Source organism: Mirounga angustirostris, unplaced genomic scaffold, assembly GCF_029215605.1.
Source record: "Mirounga angustirostris isolate CCGP_5_RB_7025 unplaced genomic scaffold, mMirAng1.0.hap1 SCAF_6, whole genome shotgun sequence".
NCBI classification, from domain to species: Eukaryota; Metazoa; Chordata; class Mammalia; order Carnivora; family Phocidae; genus Mirounga; species Mirounga angustirostris.
The window spans coordinates 70342643-70360655 of NW_026991714.1; the positions used below are offsets into that span (position 1 = coordinate 70342643).

The 18013-nt window shown below is 38.4% G+C and overlaps 1 non-coding gene across 1 annotated transcript; it reads left to right on the forward strand.

Moving 5' to 3' along the window:
* Positions 1–11582: 11582 nt before the first annotated feature.
* LOC123847306 (small nucleolar RNA U3) lies at positions 11583–11790 on the forward strand. Its single transcript, XR_006791525.1, has one exon. It is a non-coding gene; the product is annotated as a small nucleolar RNA U3 (small nucleolar RNA).
* The last annotated feature ends 6223 nt before the right edge of the window (positions 11791–18013 follow it).

The window sequence follows — 18013 nt, forward strand, 5'->3', positions numbered from 1 at the left end:
CCGTCTGTGGTTGTAAGAGTTATCTATTGCTACATACAAATAGTCCCCAAACTTGCTACCTTAAACACAACAGACTTACTATTCACACAGTTTCTGAGGGTCAGAGAGCTGTCAGGAAGTTTGATGCAGGGTTCTGCTCAGGGTCTTCCTGTGGTTGCAGTCGTGCTTCCGGGTGGAGCTGTCATATCAGAGCTGCTTCCAAACCACTCCTGTAGTTACTGGCGGGAGATTTCAGTACTTCACCATGTGTGCTGCTATAGGGCTGCTCATGGCATGGCTTCCCCAAGAATGAGTGACAAGAAAGGGAGACAGAGGGACAGAGAGAACAAGATGGAGTTTACCACCTACCCTTGGACCTGGTGTGCATCCATCTGCTGTATTCTGTTGCTCACACAAAGTGGGATGGTATGGAGGGGTGCTACAAAAAATGTGCGGATACTGGTGAGTTGGGATCACTGCAGGTTCTTGTGGGGGCTGGCAGTCACTATCAGCTCCCCTACAAACAGAACTTGAAGAGGCTCCCTTATTTTTCTGAGATGGAATTTTTTATTCTTGTTTTCCATCATGCTGACAAAGGTCCTTGGCACCACTCCCCTATCTCCCCACACTCCTCCCTGGTCCCGTTTCCCATGACTCTCACCTGTGGGCAGCATAATCATCCTCAGCAAACCATCCAAACCACACAGTTTCAGGATTTTGCTTACTACCTTTTTTTCTGGCTAAACTTTCCTATCCCCTCTTTGCCAGGGATTGAAACTCTCCCTATGGTTCAAAGTCCATCCAAATTCTGTCTTCTCCACAAGAATTGTCTCATTCTTACAATAGTCGGCTTCTCTCCTTCCAAATCCTGATTGACCGCTCTATAAACTTCTTGTATGGTAATTTTCTTATGCTAATATTCTGATATTTCTGTTTTTCTCTCATCCTCATCAACTGATGTGGTGAGGTCATGAGACCCACTCATCTTTGAATCCCCTTCGGTGTCTAACACACTGTCTGGTGGCTATAATGCACACATCAAATATTTGGTCTAATTGAACTAAATCAATTAATGCATGCTGGTGTAGAGAGAGTGGTAAAGGAAGGGCAGCAGCAGGACCTTCTGTGTGAGTGAGTTTTTCAACTGTGGTCCATTCCCTTTACTTTTGCCAGCAGATGGACAGGTAACAGGCTTATTAGGTTAATTTTAAGGATGTGGATTTGGTTATGATGTTGAATGGGCATCAGCACATTTTATTGTGAATGACTGTGTTGAAATGTCATTTAATGGGATGCACTTAAGCAGACAAATGTTCACTGAAGGCAATGAAGAGCAGATAATAGCACCAAATCTCTTTTTATCCTCCACAGCATATTTTCTAAGTATGGCTATCAGTAGGAAAACTTAGCGTATTGAAAAAGTTTCTTCATATTTAAGACTGCTCTATTAGAAAGAGAGCCAAGGTCAAGTAGACCTTAGAATGGATTTCAATTTCAAAGTTTTGTTGTTGGGTTTTTTAGGCAAACATAAAAACAGAAACAGGTGCGACCTTTTGAGAATTGCTGAGTTCTGAGGAGCCTACAATGTGGTAGGCACACCAGGGACAGGGGATCAGGGACTGCTCCCTGGTTTTCCACCTTCTGTTTTTAATGCTTTTATAATGAATAAGCACACAATAGGCTATCAAATATCATTTTATACTTATCTCTAGAGGAAAACAAAAGCAGAAGATAGTAGATAATAGTGTTAGGCAAATAACTTATTTCACATGTGCCTTAAGTTTTCAAAATTCGGTCTCCAGTTTTAGGCAAACTTTAATAAATCTATTATTGTAGGGAAATGTAGCTGAGATATTTTGAAAGATAATTTAGTGTACATTTCTGAAGTGTATGTCATCATTGAACTGAAAAGGAGAAAATAATTTTCATAATGAAGATTTACCTTCTTTATAGGATGTTTTATAAGCTCGTGTGCACATTGCACTGTAGCATTACAACAAAAATCTAGGAAGTTCTTTCTTTACTCAATGCAGACACTCGGCAATTTTTCCAAGTATCTCCTGGATATGACTGTTTCCTACCTCTGATTGCTGTCTGGCTGAAATGGATGTTTTGGGGACCTTTTTTTTTTTTTTTTTTTGATCTCCGGTAGGTCTACATGGCTTAGACAGAACTCTTTCTCAGATACATTGAGCTTAAAAGGGCACCTCTAAATTTCGTACTTCTTAATTGTGATTGTTTGGGATTGCTCTTGCAGGCTAATACCACAATAATCTTCCTACATAGTATAGTTTCCTTATGATTTTAATTTAGCACCTTTTGATTTCAAAGATTTTCTAGTAAAAATACTACTTGAATAGAACAGTATTTTTCTTTCATCAAAGAGAAAAAGATATATGAATATGGCTTTTAAGTTAAGATTCTAAACATTTGGTTCAAAGAAATTGCTTTGCTTTTGACCTGTGGAGAGTTTACATTCTGAGAGTGGCCGTGGGTAGCTAGGAACTTACATGGCCGCTGTTCACCAAGACCATCTCCCTAACCCACTTTCTTATCCAAGTGACTTCCTGAAATCATGAGATCAAATAAAGTCCTTGCACCATTTGACCACATGGTGAGCAACAGACCTCCCTCTGTAGAGGCAATATTAACAAATCCATTTTAAGGTACTCAGTCCTATTGATGCTGAGTATTCCTTGAAGGGTTTTTGGGAGAATCATTAGTGAGTTCTCACATGTTGTTTTCCATTAGACGTCCCCTAGTAGATACCCCCAACTGATATTACATGAGTGACTCATACACATGGTCAGAAATCGAGCTGTGCACTCTCATGAACCCATCTCCGAATGGTCATTAGCTGTTTGTGGGCATGAGAGCAGCAATGTGCCGGCATGTGGGTGGGTTACAAAGGCAGCATGTCCTGGCCGAGCTCCACAGCATTCATGACACACAGGAGCGCACTGGGGGAGCATTTGACCATGTCAATAGAATGCATTGAAAGCAAAGTCCTGAGTTTTGGTCTGGTGACACATGAAAGGGCAGAGCTAAGGCGTAGCAGCAAACTGTGCAGCAGGGTCGCTTGAGGAAGAGAATCAGATCGAGTGTAACTATATTTACCAAAAGGAAAAACAAAACAAAAAACATTTCAGGGTCCTGAAATCCCTATATATTTTTTTAATTACTTGTAATCATGGAGATTTTGTAGGACATGTTCTTCTCTTTTCCCTATAAGAAAGATATTATGGCCTATTTTCCAAAAAATATACTCTGGAAGAATACCTAAGTAGTCTAAGGTAAAAAATAAAAATATATTATGGAGGGCGCCTGGGTGGCTCAGTTGGTTAAGCGACTGCCTTCGGCTCAGGTCATGATCCTGGAGTCCCTGGATCGAGTCCCGCATCAGGCTCCCTGCTTGGCAGGGAGCCTGCTTCTCCCTCTGACCCTTCCCCCTCTCATGTGCTCTCTGTCTCTCTCATTCTCTCTGTCTCAAATAAATAAATAAAATCTTTAAAAAAAAATATATATATATATATATTATGGAATAGTATCTAAGCAATCTAAGATAAAAATGAGGAGCATCCTACTATTTTAATTGTTGTCTAGATTTTAACTCCAAGAAAATCTAAATGTGGAGGCAGTAGATTATATTATAAATTCTAGAGGGAATTTTCCATTCTATGTAAATTATAAGTTTCTTGCTACAAATTAACACTCAGGATCCTAGGACTTAATAAAGGTAGGATTTTTACCATTAAAATATTCAGGCAAATTTAAATTATATTTGCTAAAAACTAATCATTAAAATGTATTGTTACCAAGTATTAAATATTTCCTCAGAGCTAAAACTTAAACATATAAGAGTAACTTTTCTGAGTTAAAAAGTATAGAAACATGTTTAGAAGAACATAAATGTTCCTATCAGGAGACAGGCACTCCCAATGCCATATTGATTTTTGATGCTGTATATTTTTACATAGCTGACAACTTCTAAAACTTTTATACTAATGAATTGAGTAACAGACATTTGTACTATACCTCTGCTAGGCATTTCCTTGTCGATAAAATAGACAGTAGAACACAATTAGTTCTTTGGCAGAACTGTATAAGTATATAGTCAATCTTCGCCAGTCTTGTCTTAACTCCGCATCACCTAAGTGTATCTTGGCGACAGGTCAATAGACACTATTCATATGAGCCATTTCTTATTCTTTTTCAGGCTGATATATTTCTTTCTGATAGTATTTCTTTCAACATTTACTCTTCAATGTTACAGAATTTGAAATTTAATTTAAATCTTGAAATTTAATATTGTTTGTTCCTATTAATATATCTTATGATCACACTTGGAAATTCACTATTTCCTGTGCTTCTGAACTTAATGTGCATATTTTGAACAATTTTGTTACAGTTTTTAGACAAGAAACTTTCAAAGCAGCAAATGTGGGAAGGTGATTTTTGTGCTTTTGGAAAGCTATATCACCTTCTTTGAACAGGTGAAGCACAAAAAACTTATTTATGTGCAAATAGGGGACCATTATAAATAGTATAATGTATAAATGGGGACCATGGACCCCTATTTTTTTATTTCCATCTGTTATTCCAGCATGATTATAAAAAATATTTCCTTTCACACCTAAATACGCTTGGTTTGGAGGACAAATTGCATAGTCATCCTAGATACATCAATCTGAGAAGAAGGTGCAAATCACCATCTATTTAGGTATTGTAAAGGGTAAAGTTGTACTGAAACCAAATACTTAAACATCTCTTTGTATATGAAATAATTCATATATCAATTAAATTGTGGATTTAATAAATATTTCATTAAGTCTCTATAAGCCAAGCACTATGCCAGGCATTTGCTAATTATGAGTATACACTTACTAGAGAGAAGATTGTGACAGGGTGGTTTTACATCTCGCTGAATGCCAGGATGAGACAGAGACATCTGGGCATCGGAAATAAAGCAAATGGAAAACAGTTACAATGGAACAGGCCACAAGCTCCAAAATACAAACACAAATGGCTACAGAGGTAGCACAGTATCTGCATCTGCTGGATAGAAGCCTGCAGAAACAACAGGGCATCTGGAGATCCTGAGGTGCTGAGAACCCCCAGGCTTCCTTCAGGCCAGCCCTAGAAGGTTCTGCCGGCCAGAACAGGGAGGTGGGAGTGCTGTTCCTCCAACATGAGCGACCCCAAGGAGGTACACAGCCCCACCTGGCTCTTTCCCAGTCCGGGGCCCGGGGTCTGAGAGACTGAGGAGACGTTGGGGGATGGAAACGGATCACACGAGTGGGAAGGCAATGATGGAAACAGAAGCTCAGAAAAAAGCAGGGACAGAGCAATCACAGAGTCTCCAAGCCGCGACCATGTCTTTTTACATTACAAGAAAGCAGAGAGGGAGCGCTGTATTCTGTAGGACAGTTACTCCAAATCAAACTTTTTCTAAACATTCAGAAAAATGAATTGCAAATGAAAATGGCAACATGAAAATTACATACAGTATCAGATTATTACAAGAAAAAAAAAGAAGAGAATAGAGAAGCATACCAAAGAGATATACCCAGGGAACACATCCAAACTGCAATTCTTATTTCAAAACAAATCAAAGACACATTACAACTAATAGAAAACATAAGCATAGCTCATAATGCCTTCAGAAAAATAGGAGACAAGAGGGACCCAAACTTAAATGAAATCAAGAAAAAGATTTTAGAAAAATGATTTGAGAGAAATTGATAAAAATAAAGTTTGGAAAACTATATCCAACATACGGATAATGGGAGTCCCTGAAGAAGAAAAACAACATAAAACAGAACAAACTAGAACTAAACAAAACATTTTAAGGTTTTTTTTATAAAAATTGAAAATACATATAGAATGAGCACATCATGTGCTTGACAACAGTAACACAGAAAATCACTACTAACTACATACAAACTGCTGGCATGCCAAATAATTGTTTTTAGATCACTAGCTGACATAGCTAGTTAGATAAGGGAAAAGATTAAATTATCACTCTCTTTTAGCGTGATGGTTTAGGTCAGAGGAAAATTAAATGAATTTTTAAAGCACCCAAGGGAAGGAATTCTAATAAAGCCACTCCAAGGTCACATGTTGAATAATTCTGGGAAGAGTGCCCAGAGTTTCTCTATCACACAAACATGGGCACACACATGTATGTGCAGACATGGACACGCAAAATGCATGTGTGCACACACGTAGACACATCACACACAGTAGAAACAGTTGACAGGGTGTTTCAATGATTAACATGAAACTCGTTTCTTTTTCAAAAAGAAATTCCAATGCCAATTTTACTCCTCTGTATGTGATCCATGGGTCGATTTGCAATAAAGAATTTCTACCTTGAAGAACCCACCGGCAAAGTTGGAACAACTTAATCTTCAAAAAGGATAATAATTAAAATTTATTGAAGCCCGTCCAATAGGTTTAAATGCATAAATTCATAATAACATTTTTAAAAACTCATTTGAAATAATATTAAGAACCAATTATTTCTCGTGAAAACTGATGAATAAAGTGGAAGAATCAAGCATTTATTTTCTCTTTCCTACATGAGCTCGCTACTGCTGGGTGATCAAATAATAGATTAGTAGAATTTTCTCTTTACATTTACTAATAAGTGAAAAAGAGTTAGAATATCACCACTTAGCAACCTCGAATGGAATGATGGATCTAGGATTGCACTTCAATAGCAGCTAAGCACAAAAAAGGACAACCAGACATTTCAGGCCTCCTGATAAAAGAACTCAACGATTTGGCCAAAGGGATCAAATATGAGTCTGACCAAACTTGTGGGTCCAGCTTCCAATTTGTAGAGGATACAGAGGCTGTTTCTGTGTCAAATTCTATAGGTCAAATGCTCTGGATTCATCAACAGAGCAAATTGAAGGAGGAAAAATGGTTGAACAGGGAATGTGTCAAATAAAAGAGATATTTTAAAAGGCATAAAAATAAACTTTGAAAAAAACATGAGGCCATAGTGGCCCTAACAGTCGGGCAATGGTTATTTGGGGAGGAGGGAAGGGAAGCAGCCACGAGAGGGCGCTCAGTGGTGCCTGGTGGGGCTGGGTCTTTACCGGGAAGAGATGCAAGAGCATTCACATGGTGGAGTACTCATTGAGCTGTCCATTTGTGTTTTGTGATTTTCTGGATCTCTGTTTTGTGTTGTAATCAAGTTTTTAAAAATAAAAATGGGCAGCCCATTCAACCTGTTGTGTTATAAATACTTATGTGCACATCTTTTCTCTCTTCAGTGTCTGTAAGCGCCTGGTTGATACTTTGTAATGGACAAATAGAGCCCATAACATAAAATTAACAATAACAATCATCCCTTCTATCTATTGATTGTTATATGTAGCTGGTAGAGCTGCTCCCCACCCCTCCCCCTCGGAACCTCGCACCCAACCACCCAACCCAGCCTGGGATGTTTCTTTAGGCAAAAGTCGTATAACCACAAATCTTACTTCTTTCATTAGTTTCCAAAGACTCAAGCAGCGCCCCTGCGTCCTATGATTCTTAGAGCTGTTTCTTTTGAGGGCAGCTCGTCTCCCCCACCCTATCCCACCCCTTGCCTGGGGAGTGTCTTCAGTCTAAGAGTTAAAACCACAAGACAGACAGGTGAAATCCCCCTCCTTCAGGCTCACCCCCGCCCCCCAGCTGCTGTCCACTTTGTCTCTCCCTGGAATTGTTGCTTCCTGAACATTTTGCCCAGATTATGTTGTTATCTGAATGACAATTATTTCAATAGGGGCTATGATTGGGAAAAGCTGATTTTGTGGTGGCTGAGTGACTAATTTCTGTTTTCAGTCATGTGTTTCGATATCATATAAATTCCAGGTGGGGTGCCTGGGTGACTCAGTTGGTTAAGCATCTGCCTTCGACTCAGGTCATGATCTCAGGGTCCTGGGATCGAGTCCCTCGTTGGGCTCCCTGCTCAGTGGTGAGCCTGTTTCTGCCACTCCCCCTACTTGTGTGTGCTCTCTCTCTCTGTCAAATAAATAAATAAAATCTTAAAATTCCAGGTGATATTACACTCTTGTTAAGAGAACAGTGCTAAGAAGAAACAATACCCCCACTTTGCCAATAATATTTCTGTAGGGAAGGCAGACGTTAATAATTTTGACAAAGGGATGATCGCATACATGCAGAATCACCCAGAGTGTTTGCTTGCTCAGTCATTTCAAACAGACCAGTCAATAATCACTTGGATTCACTGGGGAAATAACACTACTAAAAACAATTAAATGCACTTGGACCCAGAAGATAAATTTGCATTATCACTTCCCATACTGCAAATAAGAAGACATTAAAACAGTATGAGTCATACTGTCTTAGAGCACAGAATTTATGTATTATAGGGGACAATAAGCTGCTTTTGTGCTAATTGTTTCACTTAGCGTTTGCCAAATCTATCACATTTTTGATACAATAAATTAGTCTTCATTTTTTTCCTTTATATCCTTCCTTGGTCAAAAAAAAGTACAAAATGGAGTGATATTTTTTGAACTTGAACTAAAGCGTGTCACTTTAGTATTTTGAAACATAGTTTCTATAATTTCCAATAAATTCTGTTTTTTTCTCTACATTAGGTTGTCACTAATCCTCAATATAATAGGCCATTCATATCATGAAAGGCCTAAAAACAAATATTGTGGTTAAAGTTAGATGTATCAGATACTCAAAGGAGGATATAAGTAATACAAAAAAAATAATAAGTAACTAAAATTGTTAGAATTTAGCTCTCAACAAGGTTTCACAAGACATTGTAGTTCCATTACATTTTTCTTTTTCTGAGAACACAGGCTATTATTTCCAGCTTCTTTTGTAGTTAAGTTTGAGATTGTATCTGGGTTTTGCAAAAGACACGGCCAGAAATCTCCTATCTTTTTTCAAACTCAGCCCTTCAAGCATCCCATATGATTCTTAAGTTCTTTCTTTAAATTTCTCACTGAAATGTGGAGATTTGTGTCCCTAGAGATGGGGCGACTATCAGATGGAAGAATCCTTTCAGCCTGGCTATGGAGTGACAGGATGACGCAATTTCGCACTCCTCAAACCACCAGCCATGAACTCCAGATCTAGCATGAACAAGACATAAACCTTTTTATGGGAAGCCACAAAGACTTATGGCTAATTTGTTTTCACACCTGAGCCTAATGAATCCTAAGCAGTACAGGAGAAATATGGTGGCAATATGCCTAATTTGGGACTGTGCCCTCTGAAGATTAATTTAACCAACTCTGTTGCTTTTAATTATTACATCATGTCTTTTTCTTTTGAAATCTTATCTTTAAAAAGATTACAGTTGAGGGCTGTTACTTAGCAAAGGCTAACTTAGTGGATTGGATTTGCTAATTTCAGTCCCGTTTTCATGAATCTGCATTTCCAGGAATAGACAGAATATCAAAATGCCCATATTCCATAAGTCCCTTATGACTAACTAACTGAGTTTAGTCAAACTCATTGCTTCTGGATTTCTGTTCTCTACAGACTTAAGCTTTTTAACCTGGGTTGTCATTCTGAATAGCATTTTTGCATAATAAGTACACCCAAACTTAGTTGTATAAAGGAGAAAAAAGGCATTTGATCATAGGTTTTGTGGATTCAAAATTTAGAAAGGGCAGAGAGGAAGTACCTTGTTTCTGCCCAAGATTCATTCCTCTGCTCCGAAGTTTCAGAGCCTAGAGGTGACTTAGTATTCAAGACTGAAGTCCTATAAGGTCATGTTTTGTTCTTACATCTGGCATCAGGACTGTAAGAGCCCAAAGACTGGGACTCCAAACACAGATCCTATGACACATGGCCGCTCTGTGTGGATTGGCCTTCTTATGGTATGATCACCTTGGGTTAGACAGACTTCTTACACAGCAGCTCAGAGTCACAAGCAAACAAGGGGGAAGATGTATTGAGACTTTCTTTTGTAATTGAAGTATAGCTAACTTACAATATATTTGTTTCAGGTATACAACCTAGGGACTCAACAATTATATAAATAGGAAATGTTCACCATGATTACTGTAGTTACCATCTGTCAGCATACAAAGTTCTCACAATATTATTGACTATATTCCCCATGCTCTACTTTTCATCCCCATGATTTATTCATTTTATAACTGCAAGAGTTGTACCTTTTAATCCTATTACCTATTTCACCCAGGCCCCCAGGCCCTTCCCGTCTGGCAACCACCAGTCTATCCCTCTATATCTATGAGTCTGTTTCTGTTTTTTTGTGTGTCTGTTTATGCATATAAGTGAAATCAAATGGTATTTGTCTTCTTCACGGTGTATCAAGTTTCGTGACCCAGCCATGCACTGTCACCCCTGCACGTTCTGTTGGTTACAAGCAAATCACAGCCCACTCAGCATCAAGCAGGCAGTTTTAGACCCCTATCTCTGAAAGGAAGGATATCAAGAAACCTGTGACTATTTCAAAACTGTCATAGTTGGGAGCCCCATGAGCTTCTTGAACCAGATGAATCACCTGAAATGTATGCAAAATGGTTTACGTACATGCATTTTCATTTTTGAGTGGGTCTAAAATATTCATCTTAGAAGTTGACAGCAGAGTAACAACATCTCGAACATTATTTTTGTGGCTGCCCATGCAGTTATAACAACAATAAATTGAGAAATGTTGCTCACACCCACTTAGCACATAAAACATCTAAAGTAGTTCCCTGAAAAGACCTGCAATAGTATAGAGGTATGAATGGCTACAAATTAAAATACACATAAATGTAACCCTAAGGGAAAATTCCTTGGAGAACGTATTCATCAGAAACCTAGCCAAAGGTGTTAGTATGTAAGCTGTATATAAAATGCCTGGATTAATTTAGTTTTTTACTTTGTATCTGATGCTTCAGTGATGTTAACACAGCTCAAAGAATTTTTCTTCAGAAGTCAGCAGCCCATTCTTGACAAAAAATATGTTTTCACTAGACAAAAATACTGATGCCTTTTACGTTTCAACAGATGTCTAACAGTTTTAAAGATACAGTAGTAGCTCTCTTTTCATGTGAGGGCTGCAAACATAGTGATAGATACCATATGTATTTTTAACCATGGTTGATTTGCTTTTTGAAAAATACTTTCTGACTAAGACACAGAGCGTCATTGATAATAGGTCCCTGAAGGCTTCCCTGGAGTTACCTTCTTCATAATGCAGTGGTGATTTTGATTTCCTCCTGCTAGGGATAGGAAGTGTGGTTGTTCAGAGAGAAATGGGACGTTGCGAGTTTAACAAAATGGACTGAGTTTGCAAAGCCATCTACCTGCTGCTCACCTCTCTTTTCAAGCAAACCAACTGACCTAATTTAAGAAGTGCAGGGAGGTGCCTACATTTGGGCTTCATGATCAGAATTAGAAAATAAATGCCCCAAAAAACTATACTTTCAGGAATCATTTCTTTTTTTTTTTTTTTAAGATTTTATTTATTTATTCATGAGAGACAGAGAGAGAGAGGCAGAGGGAGAAGCAGGCTCCCAAGGAGCAGGGAGCCCGATGTGGGACTCGATCCCAGGACCCTGAGATCATGACCTGAGCCGAAGGCAGACGCTTAACCATCTGAGCCACCCAGGCGCCCAGGAATCATTTCTATAGTTTGTTACTAGAGAAGTTTCTCTGAACGTGTAGAGTACCCGAAACCATGAGGAGGAGGCGCAGTATCTTTTCCTGAGCGTGAAATTGGCTTTGGGTGTTACTTATGTATCAGCCCTTTGTCTTTGATGATTGTTCTTCTTCTCTTTTGGAGAAGTTAGAGGGAAGGGATGCCGTCTGAGTGGTTTTGAAAAAAAAAAAAAAAGAAGAAAAGAAATGTCCAATAAAGCAGTGACAGAGGTCATTTCGTGTGCTCACATCACATTTATAGCCTGAAATATATAGAGAGACTCACCTCTTGCTTGTAGGGTTGGGACAGGCCCCTTGAAGAACACCAGTACTGAGCTCCCAGAGGCCGTAGGATTGCACAGGTCAACATGGGATGGGGGAAGGATGCACCAGGCAGAGGAACATGGCTGAAGGCAAGAAAGGGCAAGACGTCCTGGTCCTGGGAATATACACGTAACTGCAAGGAGGAGGTTATAGACACAACCGATAGGTTGGGATCATATTGTTAAAGTCCTTGAATGTGGGACCACTGCCTACCTCAGCTTTGCAACTACACGACGGCCATTGTGCATGGAGAATACCAGCCCAGAAAGAGGGTTTGTGCCAAATGAAGAGCAGGAGCCATGTGAAGCCCAGTTAGGACGCTGCAGGCTGGAGAGCTGGTGCCTTTCAGGGCATCGTGGTCAGAGGCTCTCTCCAAAAGTCCAAACACTAACGTAGATTTGAATTAGTTGAGAAAATAGGTACAAATAGTGATTTTCCTTTCCACTTAACAAAGGGAAAACACACATCTAGATCTTCGGTTATATCTTCAGAAATGTGGTACCTTTATTATGTATGTATGTATGCATTGCATTTCTGTGTAGCTACTCAGATTGCCAAAGGGAAGGTTTAGAACTCATCTTTCCAAATAATCAGCTCTTCAGCAGCTTGCAGAGATGGGCTGCTAGAGTGCAGTGAATTCTGACAAAATCAGAAGGGAAAAAGGCAATTAAATATTAATAGAGAATAAAATAATAAAATAGGAAACAAGAGTACCTATTAAGAGTGAACAAGCCTTAAAACCTCATGTGTTAGAAATGGATTCCTATGGAAATATAGGGTTCAGTGGGAAAAATGCTCAAGTAAACTTTGAGGAGGCAAGTAGGATTTGAGGTCATAGTTACACTGAGAAATGTGGCTTTGGGGCTAGAATTGAAGCTAATCTGAACCCCATTGGGCAAACTGCTGCTGGCGAGCAGTGTGAAGACCTTGGCCACCAATTCATTGTCACATTAATAAATACGATGCTCATTTCCACAAGGTGGGGTTTTCCCAGGAGATCAAATCAAATAGCATAACTTAAGTGTGGCCTACCTACCATGGTATTTTAAGGCTAAAATGATGGAAAGAAGAAAATGTTGATGGAAATCTAATGAGCTGGATATAATCACAAAAAGAGTCATTATGCAGAAATTAAATTGATCTGCTGAGTGCCAATTCCAGTGAGCAAGGCTGCTTTGGATTAGAAATGAAAGTGAAAATAGATGTTACATCTTCTCAAAAGACCCATCAGGCTATAAGGGACCTGAACTGATAAAATGATTCTAGCCTGGGAAACTACCCATAAATAACAATAATGTGGATTTTTAGCAGTATGTGAAATATAGGGCTGAACATTTCAACTTTCTTGTATTCATTTAGTCCACAACAACCCTATCTATCATTAATTACCCTCAATTTATAGAAAATCTGAGGCACATATTAGTTGAGAAATGTGCCTGAGGTCTCATAGCTCCTAAGTATTTGTGTAAAATTGGAATCCAGATAGCATAACTCCTAACTACTCTATTGCTACAATTCATTGCTACAAAAGTCACAAATTTGGGATAATGACCCTCAGTGGTTCATCTTGGGAGTGCATTCAAGTGTTTCAATCTAACATTTTTTAAAAATTATCCAAAGATGTCTATCTTGAAAAGTCCTAAAGCAGTATGGAAAAAGAGATGCTAACTTTCGAGAGAGAGCCAGGAGCTATGGTATGGTTGCTTGCATTGAGTTACGGCTGGAATGGAGTCTGACACCATATTTGAACACTTACCTGCTCCATCTACTGCATCAGACCCTCACCCTCAGAGCTGTAATCATCCCAATCTGATGCTCGGAGAGATCAGCCTTCTTGCTCAAGGTCATGCCACCAATTAATGACAGAACCTGTCAGCCTGCTTCCAAAGATCACGTTCCTTCCTACTGCATGTTCTGTCACTCTTGTTAACCCATTCTAGGAGAATATTATTAGGAAATGGTGACCTGTGAAATATACAAATCTCAGTACACTTGAAGAAAATTTGTAACTCTAAGAAGGTAAACATTTATATCATTTTAGTTAATTGTATTAAACTTTGCTTCAGATTTTGCTTGTGTTAAACCAGCATTGGGCAATGGACAAGATAATATTCTGATGCTAGGTAACATGTTGTCTATTGTGTTAACTGTTAGCTATTATGTATACTTTTTAATTCTTAATTAATTCTTAATTCTTAGACAGCAATATGCTAGATTCCATAATTATCAAACACTTCGTCAAACCAAGGATTCTATTATAGATATATGGGACTACTTTTTATGCATGTTTTCACTCAGAGTTATTGAAGTGAAGAAAATTTGGAGGATTTTTTTTCTGAATGTGTAAAAATACTGACGTTTCACTTACTTAAGTAAATAAGTACAGGGATTTATATTAGGCCATCAAAGATAAAGTTATAGAATAATCTACAAAATTTTAAATAACAAGTTTACAAAACTGCTTCTAGGTTTTTATGCAGCTACATCTTTATTCTTCGTAGAAAGAGCCTCATGTACAAGGGGTGCCTGGGTTTTGGCTCAGGTAATGATCTTAGGGTCATGATCTCAGGATCCTGAGATCAAGCCCCATGTCTAGCCCCCTGAATCCAATCCAGAGTCTGTCTCCTGGTTTGGGAGGATTAGAGAACGGTCTTTGCCTAAACCACAGACCCTTTTGCACCTTTTTAAAACTTCACATTTAACAAGGTCAGAGAGTTTTCTAAGAAAACTAATCAGTCACTTGGAACAGAGTGAGATCATTAAGGACCCAGTCATACCAAATTAAGGGAGGCAGTCAGCAACAAATGGTGTCTTTGTGTGTTGATGAGAAAGGCTGACAAATTTGCTGTGCCATTTTGAATTCTCTTTGTCTGCCTCCCCAGGCATCTGTGGGGAGACTGAGGCTCCTCCCACAACGCCCAGCTCCACAGGTACCTGGGGTTTCTATTCTGCAGTTCATCAACACACGTAACATGCACATGGTCTGCAGAGGAAAAACTAGTGTTTCCACAGATATAATTTGTAATCAAATCTCCCCTGCCCACCAAAACAGAATCAGTGAAAAAAAATCCACGACTTGAGGGTATATTAATCCCCTCGACCTACAAGTTAGACACGTAACATCTCTGAGCAGAGATGAGGAGAAAATACAAAAAGGTGAAACAGTAGTCAGCAGGAAACAAATGGACAACACCAAAGAACTAGGAAAATGAAGACAGATATGGAATGGTCCCAGAGGAGACGGGCTGCACAAACGGCAGGGGGTGTGGGGAGCAAAAATGTAGGAAAATATGTACATGAGAGAAAAGTGAACAAAAGGAAATCAAATGTAATAAAGATTGAAATTACTATAGAGGAAATGACCGACATAAATGAGGCAATGAAAAAGCATTATATGAATAGTAGAGTCCTTAAGATAACTAAAACAATGAAAGAAAAATAAAACAATTAACACAAAGACCTAAGTCAAGAAATATGCTTCTGAATTAAAGGAACACTGGAATGTGCATTTTGCAGGAGCACAACATACCTCAGGAATCAGGAAAAAAGGATACGGGGTGCCAGGTTGACTCCATCGGGAGAGCGTGTGACTCTTGATCTCAGGGTCCTGAGTTTGAGCCCCATGTTGAGTGTAGAGATTTCTTAAAACAACAACAACAACAACAGAAGGACATAGGCTAGTGAAGTTACTAAACTTCAAAAGATAAAGAATTCTTTCTGCACCTGTAAAAACACCAGGTTATTTACACAGGGTCTCAGACTTAAACAAAGCAACATTTGATACCTATCAAATGTTCAAGGAAAGAAGCTGAGGCCAACAATTTTATACACACCAAACTCTGTTTTCACATATAAAGTCAGTGGTGTTTTGTTATATACAAGAGCCCAGAGAATGTTATTGTCACATGTCCTTCTTGAATAACCTGCTGGAAGGGATTCACCGAACTAGAGGACGACTAGCAGAACTCCCATCCAAGGACTGCGCGAGTGAGCAGTGAGCATGTCTGATGGTAGAATCAAGACCAAAACCAATGTGAGACTTATGTTATGGACATAAACTCTTACTATCAAAAAATACTGCCACCTATGCTAAAAAGTCAAAAGGGAAAGTTGGAAGACTGTGGCAAAGCTGATTTTCTCATCTCTAGTGGCTAAGAATCCAAAGATTTCATTGATAACCTGATGAGTCATAGAGCAATAAACATAGAGAGATACTCTCTAAAAAATACAAGTATGAAGAGGATAAAGAATTTAAATTATAATAATGCACTGCACAGGGTCTCCCCAGGCTGAAATCATGGTATTGGTTGGGGTGATAATTTTGTCTGAGGCTCAAGGTCCTCCTTCGAGGGGCTGGCAGAATTCGCTCCCTTGAGGGGCACGAGGGAGGGCTCCATTTTCTCTCTGGTTGGCAGCTCCCAGTTTCCACCCAGAGTCACATCAGTGTGAGGCTTCCAGAGAGCTCACCACAGGGCAGCTGGAGAGTGTCTGCTGGTGTTTCTTGTCCCTTCTAAGTGGTCACCTACCAGGCCACCTAGGATATTGTCCCTTTGAATTAACTCAAATTCAGACTGATCAGAAATCTTAATTACATCTGCAAATCTTTGACATATAATGTAAAACTATCCTAGGAATGATATTCTATCATATTTACATATTCTGCCCACACTCGAGAGAAAGAGAATATACGAGCACCTGAGCCATTGGGGGTCATTTTAGAATTCTGCTTATCACAGATGCATTTTAATTGAAAAAAAATCAAATTGATTTTGTATATTCTATGCATACATGTACACAAAACATTTTCACTATGATCCAATAACTTTGAAGGAATTTTTTTTTACTATATACCCTTCTACACATGAACATAGATCCTATTAAAGTTTTGTAAATGGGGTTATATAAACTGCTCATTAGGCAGATTTAAAATAGCTTCAGAGCTCCCAGAGAGAGATAGCCTATAATTCAAAGTATATTTTAAACAAATTATGTACTTCAGGTTTTGAACTTGTTTAATACTATTGATAATAATGAAAAAGTTTGTCTCAAGTTACTTCAGATTTCCTGCCCACTCACATTCCTATCCCAAGCCCCAATTTATTGGAATGACAAACCACAGTAGACACAGCTTTAACACACACCACACAATCCACATATAAATTAAAGCTGTTTCATGAGGTGGGAGTTAGAACCACATTAAATTGATTTTATATATTAAAGTTGGAATACACCTCTAGAATAATGGTTGTGTACAGTTATTAATAAGTAACCATTAGCTTTGCTGCTCATGTGCATGTTTTCCTGAGTGATTGGTGATTTGATTCATCTTGTACATCGGTCTTTTCCTTCCCCCAATTATCTTCTCAGTTACAGATACATTATACACTCTTCAATTCTTTCCACTTAATAGTTCTTGACTGAATTATAACTAAAGGAGAAATTGTTTCTTTATTACAAATATTGTCCCTTGGCAATACACTTAGATAAAGTTAAAGGATTTCATCAGAGAGCATATTTAACCAAACAGCAATTTTTCCATTTATCCACATTGTTCAATATCTAATTATTATTTGTTGAATTACTTATTGCTTTTTTTCATAATGATTAGTCTCAAAGAATTTAATGCTGACAGGGATTTCTACATCATTTGATATGAGCTTCTCCCCAGGGTAAAGTTACCTGCAAAGCATTCCTGACCAAACACCGTTCTATTTCATTTAATTCCATCAGTGATGGATAAAACAGAGTACTCAATGCAGCCATTTCTTTTTTTTTCTCAATTATATATTAATTTATTTTTCAATGTTTCATCAGACTGGGTGGCCATACTTAATTAGCCCAGAAGCAGAAGGCTCATTTAGGCAAGAACAACTTTTGAGAATTTACACAGAATTCTGATAACTAACTCATTTCAGCATATTTTAAAAATAATATTCCCCTCCACTTCTTTTTTTTAATTTTATTATGTTATGTTAGTCACCATACATTACATCATTAGTTTTTGATGTAGTGTTCCATGATTCATTGTTTGCGTATAACACCTAGTGCTCCATTCAATATGTGCCCTCCTTAATAC